The sequence below is a fragment of the Maniola jurtina genome, chromosome 2 (genome assembly GCF_905333055.1).
Source record: "Maniola jurtina chromosome 2, ilManJurt1.1, whole genome shotgun sequence".
In the NCBI taxonomy this organism is placed as follows: Eukaryota; Metazoa; Arthropoda; class Insecta; order Lepidoptera; family Nymphalidae; genus Maniola; species Maniola jurtina.
Genome location: NC_060030.1, coordinates 5,652,722 through 5,669,641, shown reverse-complemented (window position 1 = coordinate 5,669,641; position 16,920 = coordinate 5,652,722).

The window sequence follows — 16,920 nt, the reverse complement described above, 5'->3', positions numbered from 1 at the left end:
TCCAAACCAGTGGTAAATTCTTTAGGTTCTCTAAAAGTTTATTTCAACAAAAGTCTATTCTTTTCTATTCTACCTGTATTGTGTCTAAGCGACTAAGCAATTATGATTCACACACACAGGACAATATGATACATTGTACGTAGGTATACGCGTACTCATCTTCTTTGTATTGCCCTTTTATGAAGTTTCCTAAGCCGCAAGCGTGAAAGGCAACCCGCGATAATGATAGATGGCTCGACTTTCTCATGGTAATATTAGCATGATAAATAACGTGTCCTTATTGAAAAGGAGGGCCTTTTTGGGGAATTTGTATAATTCTAACTTCATGACGAGCGTCGTTATTTCTTCAGATAACTCACTGGCATTTACCTTATCAATAGGCCTATTTTGTTTGAAATTCGATTAACAGAAATGTTTTTAAAATCATGCGACTAACCAACAAATTTAAAATTCTGCCCGTTTTTAAATTGATGTCAGTAAGCTTGGTATAAGTTTGCACATTCGACAACGTTAATAGATAGTTTTATATTTTATTAGACTTCAAAACATTGAAATGTCCTAAGATAGAAAAAATGGACGAAAACTGCCTTGCGATTCCGACTCGTTGATCATACACTACAAGCCCACATATTTTGATATTCAAAATCTATTATCGTTGTTTTAAGTGAAAATAATCCTTAAAATGAATGAACAAGTGCTGAATTACCTAACATTTCTAACTCAAAGTCCGTAAACTAACTCTTACAGCTATTACCTACTGAGATCTTTAGGTCTTTTCTCTGATGTTACAGTGTTTTGATACTCGAATCTCGATCTATTATCGTTGTTTGCATACTACGTTTTACTATACAAACTCGTACTAAGACGTAGGTAGTTTAAGCAAAATGATTATTCTATCCGATATCGGCATTAGTTTTATTGTAAAAACTTAAAACTATACTGCAGCGTCAGGAAATTCAAATTAAGTGAAAATAACCCTTAAAGGAAATGAATAAATGCAGAGTTAACATTGCTAGCTCAAAGACTCCCTTTAGTAAATTTATTCTCACGGCCATTACTGACTACAATCCATATCCGAGAGCTTGCTAATGGTTATGAATAAAAATTTATCGCCTACAAAATGACCCTTTATACTGTTAAGCTCTATCTCAATTAAAACGCTATTATGCACTTGATTTGTGGGCGCAATGGACGCCATGTGGTACGAACCATTTTCATAATAATATCTAGATACTTACGTTCGAACTAGTAGATTTCCCATGCAAAATCTTACAAAACGTCATGAAAAAATATGTAACATAATATGTTTAATTTTTTGTGGTTAATATTTCAAGCCGTACCCAACATATATTACAATTTGTTTCTATATGAACAAGTGAAATAGTTATGAAGCTTAAATGAATTAATAAAAGAAATAAATACTTAACTAAAAACATGATTATAAGGTAGGTATCTAGCTCATAACCTACCTGTATCGTAAATAATAAAATAGTAACATCAATTAAAACAGTAAAATTACTATCAGCCAAAGTTTCTAAGCTTCCACTATTGTATTCCAGTTTGAAAATTGTATAGTTTAAAAAATGGTGTTAAATGGCCTTATTGGCATTGCATTGTAGATATCCCCTAACAAAAACGAAATTCGCTGAAAAATTCAGTTTCGCATTTGATACTTAAGTTGGGTACACATTGGCTCGGTATCTACTATCGTCAAAGGGAACGCTCTTTTTGGCAGCGAAACGGCTGATTTTAAACAGTTTAGTCTTTCATCAAGACATGATTATCATGATATCATGATATCATACATTACCCAGTAGAGATTGCTCTAAGCAATAAGGCCGCCTTTGCACACAAATGTTTTTTTCTGTTTTCTTTCCTTCTGTGTTGTGTTCCTTTTCATGTTTTTGTGTGCAATAAAGACTTCTATCTATCTATGATTGTAGGCTTGTTTTGTGGTTATAATTAAGCGTTAATACTAATTCATCAAGATCTTTACTCATAGCACGAGGTAGCTCAGGTAGGTATCCGAACAAAATTATTTATGCAAGATAACTGCCGAACAAAACTTTGAGTTTCTCTTTAGAATCCTTGGATGTAAGCCAATATGCGCCCAGCCTTAAAATCTAAAAAACATCCAAAGCTCCACATTTTACACTAAAAGCCGACACGCGGTCGCATGCGTTTTTACATGTATATCCGATTTAGAGCAATAGCCATGTAGGCTTTTTGGTATTTCAGCCTTTCCAACGGCCGAGTCTGGCATAAAGTATACGGCATTTACAATAGTATCGCTTCGCTTAAAACTTTGCTGTGGCAGCAAAGAGCTTGTTTATCTTAATTGCTTCCCCGGATACGATCAGCCGCGGAATTATCCACAGCGAGTAGAATTCTGAATTGCTGTGACACTTTTTTATGTAATCGAACTGTAGTTAGTCACTGCTCGATTGCATAAAAAGTTCCAATGTAATTTTGTTTATTTTATGAATGCGTCTGATCCCGCGGGTTTGTCTGCATGGATTTAGGTTTCCAAATATCCTGTAGGTACTTACTCTTTGATTTTGCGGAATATTAAGCAGCCTGTTTCACTCTCAAAGTCTTGAACTACTCGTATATCTATGCATAAAAATCACATCAGAACTGTGTTATGGGAACATTACAACCAGTATTTTCTCATCTGCTAAAATGGTCCTCTAATTTTTCTATAGGGCCTCGCGTTGTACTCGTATGGGATCCGTAGGATACTTAGCTTTTGTTCTAACTAAAGTTGTCTCTATCAATGATTTGTTGGAGTAAACTCTATCTCCATTGAAACAATATTATCCAGCTAATTCATAAGCGCCATGTGGTTCGAACTGCCTTCATAAAATACACTGAAACTTACTTAAGGCTATCTATGTAGATATCCATAGTTTGACAAGAGAAGATAAAGACAAGACTACGACAAAAATACGAAGGAGTATGACAAGAGTACGACACGACCAAGTTAAGACTATGACTAGAGTACGACAAGATTAAGACAATATTGCGATACCACTATAACACGATTGCGACACGACTACGATATGAGTACGACAAGACCACGACTTGACTACGACAAAATAATGTCAAGAGTACGACATGACTACGACAAGACCATGCTAAGAGTATGACACGACTACGACAAGACAACGATAAGACTATGACAATTTTACGACAAGATTACGAGGAATGTTTTGCGTTTACGGTAGCTCAGAGTAGGCGATATGATACCCTGAGAAAGTCCATAGAGTCAGAAAAGACGATACTTAGCTTTGTAAGCGATGTAGCTTGCAGGTGTCATGCCCATGTTCTCAGATATTTGCCTTTACACTTAAACTGTGTTACTAGTTATTCCAAGCGCTAAACATGAACAAGCGACATTTTATTACCCACGGTGTTTCTATTTAATAAAAGGCCTGTTAATTATAGTAAGAGTGTTAATGAAGCCTTTCACGTCAAAACATTACTCAGCCGTTTCTATTCTTCGATCACTTTAATGGGGTTGATTACGCAAAAGTGGCCCGGGAAATGAAGGTAGCGACAATATGTCGCCGTACCATTTACGATAGATTATTTTATACAATTAAGTACGAACTTTTATTATTCATAAAGGACTATACTTTTTGAGTTACGGAGGAGGAGAAAAAGGCCTTAAGGCTGCCATTCCATCATAATATAAGTGATAGATCGCGCGTACTAGCGAGCAATGCATCGATTGGCTTGCGTTGTGCATTTAGCTCCAAGTAAGTAGGTACAGGAAAACAGGTGAGTAAAGGAAAACATCGCAAGGAAACCTACATGCCTGAGAGTTCTTCATAATGTTCTCAAAGGTGTGTGAACTTTGCCAATCCGGACTTAGCCGACGGATGGGTTACCTATATTACTTTATGCATAATATTATTTACATCACCAACCTATAGAATATAAAGGACTAAATATAGCTAACAATGATATTAATTATTTTGCAGCAATAAACAAATCATCTGTAAGGGCTTAAATAATCCTAATTTTGACCTTAAGGCTTAAAATACTCTTGCAAACTCTATTTCAATAAAATTAAAACTGTATTATGCAGTGAATACCCGCGCGCCATGTGGTTGGAACGACTTTCATGAAATATATAGCGTTAATCGTCAATGGGTCTATAGCATGAATTGTAAGCGGAGCTTTTCTTTACATAGTCATATAAAAAATAAGTACCATAACAGTACATCAAATCTTACAAGGAGAGTAGACAATCATAATAAAAGTCTCATAGCAAAAGTGTGTCTGTTTGTTGGTTTGTTGGTTCATTCTTCAGTCACGTTGCAACAAAGCAACGGATCGATTTGATTTTTGGAGTAGATATAGTAAATAAGACCTGGATATAGGCTACTTTTAATCTTGAAAAATAAAGCGTACCCTCGGCATTTTTAACAGGGCTCTCTCCGTCACTCGTATCATACAATCATAGTTCCAATTTCATTTGAATATTAAGCAACCAAAGTCCATGAAATTTTGCAGACATATTCTAGAAACTAATATCTGTGTCTGTGGTGTTTTAGATTTTTCTAAAAATATGTAGTTTTAAAATTACAGGGGCTCAAAGGTTTGTATGAAAATTTTTAAGACCGCGTAACTTTGAAACCGAATGTTTTAATAGAAATCTGGAAAACCACAGACATAGATATTATTTTCTAGAATATGTGTGCAAAATTTCATGGACTTTGGTTGCTTAATATTCAAATGAAATTGGAACTACGATTGTATGAAACGAGTGACGGAGAGAGCCCTCTTAAAAACCAAAATCCACGCAGACTTCAAGCTTTACATGTAATGAGTTATATCAAATAATAAAAATATAAAAACTAAATGATCACTCCGCGTAGATTTAGGATAAGGATGTGTCCGTCTCCAGAGTACAAGCTATTCTTCTTACCAAATTCCAACAAAATCGGTTAAATGGGTGAACTGTGAAAAGGACAGACACGCTTTCGTATTTATATTTTTAGGAACCAGAAGCGGAAATAAATAAAAAAACAATTCAAAACAATCGAACCTCATTTTTATTCCACAAAGGAATTACCAAAAACAAAGAAAAAGGATCAGTCCAACCTCATTTTATAAAGCACACGAAATAATCACAATTCTACACAAAATTAATTACAAAAATAACCCAAAAACAGATAAATATAGCTCACGTGACCTGATAAGCCCTAAAACACTGTCAGATTACACTTTTCACGTGTTGCACTGTCGAACGCCACGCCGTCAATGAGCGCGCGGCCCGGTATGTGAGCTCGCGCGCCCGCAAGGGCGCGGGAGAGGCACGTCCGAGGCAATGGCCTCCTGCATGCGGGATCTTCCGCCTGGCGTGACTACGCCAGGGTCCTTGGGTTGGCCCATGGGCCTACGGGCTTTCCTCCTCAGTGAGGAAGAGGGAGTTGAGAGCGGTCCTCACGCCGTCGTGGTCCGACCTAGCCGGGTGGAACCCGCTTGTGGGAAGCCCAGCTGGGTGGTCGACGTGTGCGGAGGACGCGCTCCGAGGCATCTATGTGGCGCGGTTCTCTTCTTCCTCCTGTCTGGCGTCCTTGGTAGGCTGGGCCTCACCGGTGAAGGCGGCGAGTCGTCGCAGTCCCTCCAGGATGCGCAGGAGTGGGTCTTCCCCGCCATTTTTAATGGCGTGGAAAACGTCTTCAAGAGTCTCAAACGCCACGGCTTTGATGGCCGCGACGCTTGGTTCGGCGGTCCTTTTGGGCTGGGGCGGGATCCCCTCGGCAGGTCTGGGCTTCTGCGCAGGCGGCGGCGAGGGTGCGCGGGTTGGCGATGTCGCCTTCCTGCGGCGACGACCTCTCCTCTTTCTGGCAGGAGCTCTCTGCGTGGCCTCTCGTGGCTTCGGGTCGTTTGCAGGCGTCCGTACCCTGGAGCCGGTGGTCTCGGTGCGCGGCGGCGGTCTTGGGACTGTAGCCGCGACAGTGCCCGCGCGTCTGTTCCGTGCCTCCTTGCGGAAGACGGGACAGCCCACGTGGTTTGCGGGGTGGCTGCCTCCGCAGTTTGCGCAGGTCGCCGGGTCCTCTCGGGGTCTTGGGCAGTCCCGTGCGCTGTGCTCCTGCGAGCAGATCACACAGGCCTGGCGCCTGTGGCAGTGCGTTGAGGCATGGCGGAAACCCTGGCATCTGTGGCACTGAGCGGGACCCTTCTTCCCTCTCCATGCCTCGATGCGGACTCCCCCCATGCAGAGCAGCTCGGTGACTTCGTACACTGCTGGAATCGTGTGTGGGGTGCGGCGGAGCATGGCGAAGAAGAGGCAACCTGGTCTGCCCTTCCTCGCCCTGATCTGGCGCACGTACTCCGGCTCGAACCCCAGCTGGCGGAGTTCGTCTTCTATCTCTGCCGGCTCGGTGTTGAAAGGAAGGCCGCGGATTGCGACCTTCAGGCTCCTCTCGGCCGGCAGTGAGTAGGAGAACCAGGACACGCCCTCCGTCTTCTCCAGGGCGGTGAGGTACCGCTGGACGAGGCGGAATTCCTGGTCTTCCTGAGGCGTGAATCTTATACCCTTTCCGTAAGGGCGAGCTGCTGGGTTTCTACCCAACTGGAGCTTAATCTGTTTGATGTGGTGCGTCCAGTTGGGCAGATTTTCCACGATGAGTGGCGGGTAGCGAAGCTTTCGCTGTTTCGTCGGGGCTGGGCCGCTCGGTGGCGCACCGCCGGAAGGGGCGGCGGCGGCGGGCTTCGGCGGTGGCGTTGCTCTCGCGCGGTCGGCGTAGGAGCGTGGGGCCGGCGTCGGAGCTCGGGTGTCGTCCGACCCAGAAGCTTCGGCTGTGCGTCGGGGCATCTCGTAGCGGGAGGGAGGGGTGGTCTTCGCAACCCGTTTCGCCTCAGCGGGCGCGTCCTCCTCCGAGTCGGTGCGCTGCCTGCGGCTGGGGAGCGCACGGCGATCTGGGCCTTCCAGGGCCAGGATGGCGGCGTAGTAGGCGTCATCCTGCCGAAGTCTAGGCTGGACCGTTGTCTCGCTGTCCGCCACACTGTTGTCGTCGAGCAAGGGCATCGACAGCGGGCGCGGCGCGGCGGTTAACGCGGCGGGCGCGGGTGCGGCGCGCGAGACGTGCGGGGCCGGTGGCGCGGCGTACGGCGCGAGAGCGCGCGTGACGGAGCCATACGGGGCTACAACGTCGGGCGCACTCGCGGGTGCGGCGCGTGATGCGGGTGCGGCGCGTGGTGCGGGCGCGGCCGGAGGCGCGGCGCACAGCGCGAGGTCGCGCGTGACGGAGCCGGTCGGGGCTGCAACGTCAAGCGCACTCGCGGGTGCGGCGCGTGATCTCGGATCGCGAGCATGTCGTTGATGGTGGCGGCCCTGAGAAGGGCCTTTGGAGGTGGATGGACGGCTGTCCATCCTCGCGCGGCTCTAGCGGCGCGTGGGAGCGGTCGTCACGCCACCCAATCGATCACCGGCTGGTGAGATCGGGCATCTCCGGGGTTCGGGCTTCTCCTCCGCGCAGACAGAGCGCGCGGGCGAAAACTGCTGGAGCTTTTTCTCAAAAAAGGTCTTCAGTTTTCTTCAAGGTGTAGGGTGCGTGCGTAGTGGACGACGTAGCCAATCCGAGCGCGCGGCAGAAATCAACCGGCTTTTTATAGCCGACCTGATAAAAAATGGTGGTCACCCTCCAAGACGGCTTCTCCTGACTATGCGGCGTCCTCGCCCGCCACTATAGCCAGAAGGGTCGCGAGATCCCGTCTGTTAGGACTCTCAGCTGGTGCCACAACGCCGTCGGCGTGCGGTGCACGAGGGGAGACCGGCGAGGGGCGCACGGGAACGAGCAGCGCCCCTGCCCCCGCCTCCAGTGGTGTCGGAGTAGACTCAGGTGCGGAACAAAGACCAGCACCTGGGTCGTCCGCTGCATCGTCAACGCCTGAAACCAACTTTGGTATAACACAACCCCATAGCTATGATTGGCAATAACAAAACGAATAAGCAATTCGAAATTCTACTAGTATTGGCTAGGCATGTAGATAAACCATTTAGCCTTATGGGGTATCCCTATCACCTAGAAGAGGTGATACCTAACAACCTATGAGACGTCTCAAACCTAGCGCGCGCACCCATGGACCGCCATACGGCCTTGCATCCATGTCAGTAGATGGACCGCCATTCGGCCATGCGTCCATTTCAGTAGATGGACCGCCATACGGCCATGCGTCCATGTCAGTCAGATGGACCGCCATACGGCCAGCGTCCATGTCAGTCAGATGGACCGCCATACGGCCAGCGTCCATGTCAGTCAGATGGACCGCCATACGGCCAGCGTCCATGTCAGTCAGATGGACCGCCATACGGCCATGCGTCCATGAACCAAGAACTTGAGATGACCATCATCAGACCGCCAGACTCGGGCAACGGTCGATGAAAGTTTATCCCAACTAGCCACCGTTGAACTTTCCTTGAGGGGCAAAGCATTACCGTGATTGGTTAATCATAGCACTAAAATAGATGTCATGGGTCAGTCCATAAGTAGGTAGGTATCCAAGGGCAGGTAAGGCCTTTTTCGTTAAAAGGGTGGGAGTTGCTGGGCACTATGGTTAACAAAATCACGACTTTAATCTTTACCACCACAAGGTAGCCAACAGGCTGGACTTTCGAAGAAAGCAGCACACGCATCCGGGCACCACTCTCCTCTCCTCGCCAAGGCACCATGTGCTCCGCCGCCGCCCGAGTGGTCTTGCCATATGACCCACTCAGCAGCCTTAACTCGTAGCGGCCACTTGGCAAGATATTCAGGACCTTGTATGACCCCCACATACCGGGATCAAGCTTCCCTGTACACAGAGAATTTCATTTCAAATACAAGGTCTTTAAATCCATTTGATAAACTCGTTGGACTCAAGCGTTCACCCTTTATCGCAGACCATTAAGATTGATACGCTTAATTCCCTGAGTTACTGCACGTTTTAACGCGATTTCATCTTTTGACGAGGTATTGGGCACAGTAGGCAATACTTGGTGAATGCGTCTATCATTAGCATGTTCCCAGGACGAAGACTGCCAAGATACAACCTGATACGCATCGAAAGGATGCAACTTCCGGAACCAGACACTAGGTCGCCAGACTTGGGAGCACGCTGCATCTGGGCCACACCAGCCACACGCTTCAACCAGCAAGACATCTCGCCTCACACCCACTCGTACGCGAACACATAGTACGTGCTACTGTAACAAAGGAAGCATTGAAATATTCGGTTGAATGCAGCGCAACACTCGAGATACCACTTTCTGGATCTTAGATTCTAATTTTCCCGCGGAATTGGAGTATTTGACAACAAAATCTGGTCGTTAATCTTAAAAACTTTGGGAGAGTGTCAACGACATTCACTGAGGAATCTTACTTAAAACCTTGCATGTGAAACCAAAGAGCAACAAGAACTACATCACTTTGGTACTGATGTACATTTCAGTAGATAACTTATGATGCAATTTAGCCATACAGGAACACCGGTCAAATAAAAACAAAGTTTTCTATCCATGACGGTAGAAGAACAATACCTTTCTGATTGAAACTGCAGGAGTGCTATCTAAATTATGTAATCAGGTGGCAAGTAGGTATTCACTAACAAAACTAATCTGCACAACTTAAGACAAGTTAAACGAAGTCAGTCTAATTCACTTGATCAACTCCTAAATAAGTGCTCGGTCTACCTGACCTTAACACATTCAAATCAACCTTTCACCTTAACACATTCAAACACACCAATCAAAATAGTACTTTCCAATAAAATCTGAAACTCAACGGTAAAATGAGATTGACTCGATTGAAAACTGGCAGAAACAGCACGTTACATGACGTGTAAACAAGTACTATTCTTTTGTAAAACAACAGAACATTATCAAAACCATACCTAAGCTTGTTGAACTGGTAAAGTTCGTTATAATGTTTTCCAAAAGTACTGAATCTCCATTTTTCACATCCACATTACACCATTTATGAACTTACTGCGTCATTGGATCCCAACAGACAACTTTTACCCATAGCGAGACAAGCAAAGCTAGAGCAAGGTATTTTCTTTCCATGATACCAATGATTCAAATAAAGTGCTTTACTACAACAGGTATCGACATTATAAATCCTCACTGGATAAAAACAAAGTAGGAAAGGTCTTACCAAATTGCAGCTGATACAAATACAAATGCTTATCACATCACCCCATGTGACAGAGGGTCTCACTGAGGCACCATAATGAGGCACCGCGTTTCATAGCAACGTGCACGGCTTGGCCACAGCACCAGGCGTTACGCTCGCGGAGAGCGCCGAAGCTCGAAGTAGCGTGCGCGGCGTGGCGCCGCAACACCAGCGAGCTGTCACGCCCGCGGAGAGCACAGGAGCTCGCAGCGCCATGCGCGGCGAGAGCGTAGCGAAGCGCCACCGCACCAGTGAGCTGTCACGCCCGCGGAGAGCGCAGGAGCTCGCAGCGCCATGCGCGGCGAGAGCGTAGCGAAGCGCCACCGCACCAGTGAGCTGTCACGCCCGCGGAGAGCGCAGGAGCTCGCAGCACCGTGCGCGGCGAGAGCGCAGCGAAGCGCCACCGCACCAGCGAGCTGTCACGCCCGCGGAGGGCACAGGAGCTCGCAGCGGCGTGCGCGGCGAGAGCGTAGCGAAGCGCCACCGCACCAGTGAGCTGTCACGCCCGCGGAGAGCGCAGGAGCTCGCAGCAGCGTGCGCGGCGTAGCGCCGCAACACCAGCGAGCTGTCACGCTCGCGGAGAGCACAGGAGCTCGCAGCGGCGTGCGCGGCGAGAGCGCAGCGAAGCGCCACCGCACCAGCGAGCTGTCACGCCCGCGGAGAGCACAGGAGCTCGCAGCGCCGTGCGCGGCGAGAGCGTAGCGAAGCGCCACCGCACCAGCGAGCTGTCACGCCCGCGGAGAGCACAGGAGCTCGCAGCGGCATGCGCGGCGAGAGCGCAGCGAAGCGCCACCGCACCAGCGAGCTGTCACGCCCGCGGAGAGCACAGGAGCTCGCAGCGGCGTGCGCAGCACAGTGCCACATCTCCAGCGAGCCTCACACGGCACACCCGTGTGAAACGCCAAAGCTCGCAGCCAGTATTGCGCCAGAAATTTCGAGAAAAGAAACATAAAATCAATGCGAGCACATTGTTCAAATGTAAGCAGCACCTGGTTGGTTTAGTATGTCTGTTTTTAATACAACAGATCTAACTATTCATAGAAAATGATTTCTAATGTACTTTCGGGAAGTTCAACGTCGTAAAATAATTTCATTCTACCTCTTGGCTGTCAATGGCACGTTATATGCAAAATGCGGTAGTTTGAGTACACTGAAAATGGTTATCAATCGATTCAGATAAATTACGTAAGTGATATCGTTGATTCACTGTCAAGCAAAATATCTACAGGTACCCTCGGTAAAACTACAGTGCAAATAACACCGACTTTCTTCTATCTTGCAGCAAAAATTGTTTAACAAAACAATCATCTACATTATGATTACTCTTTTTAAAAATAAAATTTACAAATGAAAATTGACCATTCGATTTAACTTTTATGGTTACAATTTTGGCTCCTCGTACTGGAAGTATTTTGCTAATTATGTGAGCAACAAAGATGACGACTTGAAACATCGATCACAACTCGACCTACGGGAGCGTATATTACAAGAACGTAACCGATGGTAATGAGTCTTATGACAATGTCGATTGGGACCTAGTTCACGAAAATTCCCTGTCCCTATAAGTAATCATGGCGCGTCATGGCGTTCGACTTCTCAAAAAAACTTTGCGAATGTGATCTCAATCTCAACGCTAGCTAACCCGAGACGGGTTTCGCGAACTGTGGCAAACCTGGCCACGTGAGCCATCCTTGGATCGGTCTTTCGATCAATAACGTGATCTATTTCGTGGCAATATTAAAAGAAAACACACAGGGTACTTACGTAACACGTAGAACCAAAACACGAAAATGAACATAAAAAATTCTAAAATGTGGGTAGACCTGTTCCCTTTTGATATTCTTTATGTGAGCGTTTTCTTCTAGCAGTTCTTTATCCCACTTCTGATTTTAGGAACCAGAAGCGGAAATAAATAAAAAAACAATTCAAAACAATCGAACCTCATTTTTATTCCACAAAGGAATTACCAAAAACAAAGAAAAAGGATCAGTCCAACCTCATTTTATAAAGCACACGAAATAATCACAATTCTACACAAAATTAATTACAAAAATAACCCAAAAACAGATAAATATAGCTCACGTGACCTGATAAGCCCTAAAACACTGTCAGATTACACTTTTCACGTGTTGCACTGTCGAACGCCACGCCGTCAATGAGCGCGCGGCAGAAATCAACCGGCTTTTTATAGCCGACCTGATAAAAAATGGTGGTCACCCTCCAAGAATATAATATTGGTCATATATTTCAGAACCTAAAAACAACTAGTGTGCCGATATGGCCATGGTCTGAACAAAAAACTCTACGCATATTTTCATAAGATTCAAGATTTACGTACCTGATTGGCGAATCGATAACACTAATTTTAATGATGCCTTTTACGCTGAGGCATATTTTATCCTCCCTTTCCATATTTTCGCAGGCCTCGTTATGGGCGTGATTACACTTAACAGGGCTCTCTCCGTCACTCGTTTCATACAATCGTAGTTCCAATTTCATTTGAATATTAAGCAACCAAAGTCCATGAAATTTTGCAGACATATTCTAGAAACTAATATCTGTGTCTGTGGTGTTTTAGATTTTTCTAAAAATATGTAGTTTTAAAATTACAGGGGCTCAAAGATTTGTATGAAAATTTTTAAGACCGCGTAACTTTGAAACCGAATATTTTAACAGAAATCTGGAAAACCACAGACATAGATATTAGTTTCTAGAATATGTCTGCAAAATTTCATGGACTTTGGTTGCTTAATATTCAAATGAAATTGGAACTACGATTGTATGAAACGACTGACGGAGAGAGCCCTCTTAAGTGCCACTGGACTGGAGCGGTAGATGTAAATAAATAAATATTCGGTTTAGTAAATAAAATTTATGGTTTAAACTTTATTCGTGGCCCCAAAATAAATTTTAGGTATTTCAATCAATTTACGGATTTCCTTCAGTAGACATAATATTATACGTACTATCTATCTAATGACACATAATATTATAATTAATAAATTAAAAATTTATAACACCCCCGACAAGTGAAGGTTACAGTATCTAGAAGAGCTGATAACTTTCAAACGGCTGAACCGATTTTCTTGGATTATAACTAAGAACACTCTCGATCAAGCCACTTTTCAAAAAAAACTAAATTAAAATCGGTTCATTCGTTTAGGAGCTACGATGCCACAGACAGATACACAGATACACATGTCAAACTTATAACACCCCTCTTTTTGGGTCGGGGGTTAAAAATTAATAATTTTCTAAAAATGTCGCATTCGTAATACTACTAGATAATTTTATCCTTGTATTTCGTACCATACAAATGATGTACATTTTAAGATGAAGTAAGTATTTCCAATTTCCAATATGAAATTCAAATTTACGTGCAGATAAAATTTTTGTCACGACTAGAAAATTTATCTAAGGACGTGAAGTTATACATAGTCGTCTATTTCGCATCGTACAAAATAGACGATGAATTTTATGGCATCGAATATTTGCTTACAACTACGTCCATGTACCAAAGTCCTCAATTATATTATCTCTAACAACTTATCCTCTCTAACAAGATTATTTTATTTCTCTCTACCTAATATTATTTTCGCTGGTATTTATAATTTTAACCGAGTTCATGGAAACAGTTGGAACAATAACAAGCAATATCGGAAAGAAGAGAGAAGTATCTCACAGGCACATTGATAACTGCATAAATGCTCTGTTAAAATATAATAATATGTCATCCATATTTTTGTGGAGCCTAAGGCTTAAGGCACACACTGTGACAGAGTCGAACTGACGCGGTGCGAGGCGTCACACCCGCCGTAGTCCGTGACGGTGGCGTTTCACTATAGCTCACGACAGTTAAGGAAACTTGTAGCAAAACGCCGAGGCTTCACCTGCACTAGCAGGCATCAAATTTTACCTACGTTCGACGCCAGGTAGGAAATGAAACGGCTAGGTATCTTTGATTACACGGCACTCAGCCTAATATTTAACAGATGTCGATTCAGGATCAAAACTGAGAGTTTCCTCACTCTAATTCATTCTTATTATTTTCTGTCAAGAGATTGATGCAGGAATAAGCACGGGCATTACCACGAGGCTGCAGGCGTCTCCCGCAATACGCGTTGAGCCTAAATGTTCCCAAAAGTTAGAAGCAAAGAGGTATTTTATTTGCGTCGATTTTATTAAATTCGGAAAAGTTTCGCCATCTCATTTTACCCTTTGGTTACCCACATGAAAAATTCAATCCGCTGCCTCCTGGTGAAATAAATTCTGAAGACAAACAACGTTATTAAACTGTAAGTTTTCCAAAGTTAGATGAAGTTAAAGATAACGTATATCCTTAATAAACATAAAAGGCGAAACTGAATGCTTGAAATATCAACCTACAGCTGCAGCTCTAATCGCTGGGTCTAGAAACTTGAGATTTTATATGTACCTAGATTCTCTCTGTAATATAGACACTATAAGATAGGGCTTTCAGAAATTCCACATGAGCGAAGCTGAGGCGCGTCGGTAACAAAATATTTTTAAAATTCATTTGATGAGACTATTTTCCAGGATAATAATTTTTTAACAAGTTATTTTGGTTTTTGCCAATGTTGGATAGAGATATTAAGTGCAAGGCATTTGTAGATGTCCTAAAAAACTCCGTCTAACAAGAAAATAAAAAGATTACAACCGATTTAAGCATAAGTACTTATGTAGAAGCATACAATGTAAGAGTCAGTATAGGTAAAGGTTATATGCCCCAGCTAATGTCTCCCCAGAGCTCGCCTCACATTAATTAGGCCGACTTGCCTTAACTTTTTTGTGCTAATAACTGACATGTGATAAGGTCTTACAATGCCGATCGCAACTTCGTATTACGAATAATAGGTAATAGCTCGTAAGCAGAAGGTTACGTAAGGTTGAGTGAGTTTGTAGCACCAGAGGAACTACCAATGCGTCACCGTAATTTGTGTTTTCACCTTTCAAAAACCACCTCATCCGCAGAGAATTTAGTGGACTGTGACCTCATCACTACATTCCATACTTTTCAGGAAACACTGCAGATGCATTATTATAGTTTCATTATTTATTACTTGTGCGAGATACATTACGTGCAGTTGGCGAATTTTAATTCAATTGCTTTTACAGTAATTTTTACATTAATATTTGGTATTCAATTGAAAATAACTTAAGTTTACTAAAACCCCGTTATCTTATACTTATACCGAAGACATTTAAACGCACTTGGTTCAGTTCTGTCTGCTACAGAATCGTAAAAATATGTGAAGAAAAGCGAAAAGGTTTTATATCGAGATTAATTTGCCCTCTGAGCTCACCTCCCATTAATTAGGTCAACCACAGCTGCTTTGGCGGGTTTTGTGGTGACGATTGATGTGTGTCCCGACTGAGGCCTGATACAAAAAGTATAGCCAAATTACTTGCTCCAAAATTACTTAATTTAGGATTTAATTTAATCATGAATGGTTATTTTTGTATTCTGTTTGTATGTCCATAGCTTACTAAAAAAGGTAAACAAAAACAAATGCAGAAAACTTCCCGGATAAAGTTGTTACCGAAGCATTTTGTTCGTTTGGCGGCACACCTTTGCTGATAGGAGGTAACTAGCCACGACCGAAGTAGGTATCCCAACAGATCAGACCAGAGCCAATTTACAAATCCGAATTGTTCCTGTCGGGAATCAAATTAGGAGCATACCACATAAAGTCAAGATGCTCACCACTACGCCAGGGAGGTCATCAAATCACGGCATTTTAAATGAGCTATAAGTATATCTTAACTTTTTATTAAAATTTAAACTAACAGCAGTAGTAGAACTGACTTGATGTCAAGTAATTAATGCTGTGCATGAACATTTGCTAACAGCTGAGCGTTGACCGCTTTTAGGAATTTGTTTATCCGCCCTTTGAATAACTTATTCGTTTATCTGACCATTGTGAGGATACCGCAGAAGGGAGCTGGTTCTATGTTTTGTATGTTCATAAAAGGTTTTTGTATAGGTATACTTTAATATGTATGGTAGGTATGTGATCAAAAAATACCGTTGTTGAGGTGACGAGATATTATATTAGAAAACCTTTTATTCGAATTATTAAAACAGAAAGAGCTATTGAGTGATACAATACAAGTTGGCTGCAGCTATTGGTCATGCCTACTTATTCTTGGAATCACTAACTCACTAAATATTCCTATATACAACTGAAAGCATTAAACAATAAATTTGAGTCACGAGTATAATTTTCCACTTCTTTTTGCTGTCATGTATTTGATGTCATTGTAGAATGTAGAAGGAAATATCAAGTGATTGTTGCACCAGGCTTGTCCAAAATCTCGGGCTTTTCTACATCGTCGGCGACTCTTTAGCTTTCACTGGTGCAAAACGTGTATTTACTATTTATCTAGGATTGTGATCTTTGACGTAACTTAGATCAACGCGCGACGACAGGACAAACAATACATTGAATTTAAAATCGTACATTATTTCGTGTTGCTGCCAACCATTTTGTTTTTTTTTTTTTTTTTACTAAACTAAAATAGAATTACGTAACATAGGCAAACTTAATAATACCTACAGGTATTTTTTCCCATTTTTACTCCAGGCTGCTCTTTGTGCCAGTCCAGGTCAGCTTTAATAAAATATTTTTTATCTTATGCTCGTAACCACCACTGGCCCCTATTTCCTCTTCCATTTCATTCATTCACTCGCTTTTAGGCACCTCGGTGTGAATATCAACGCTCAACAGAC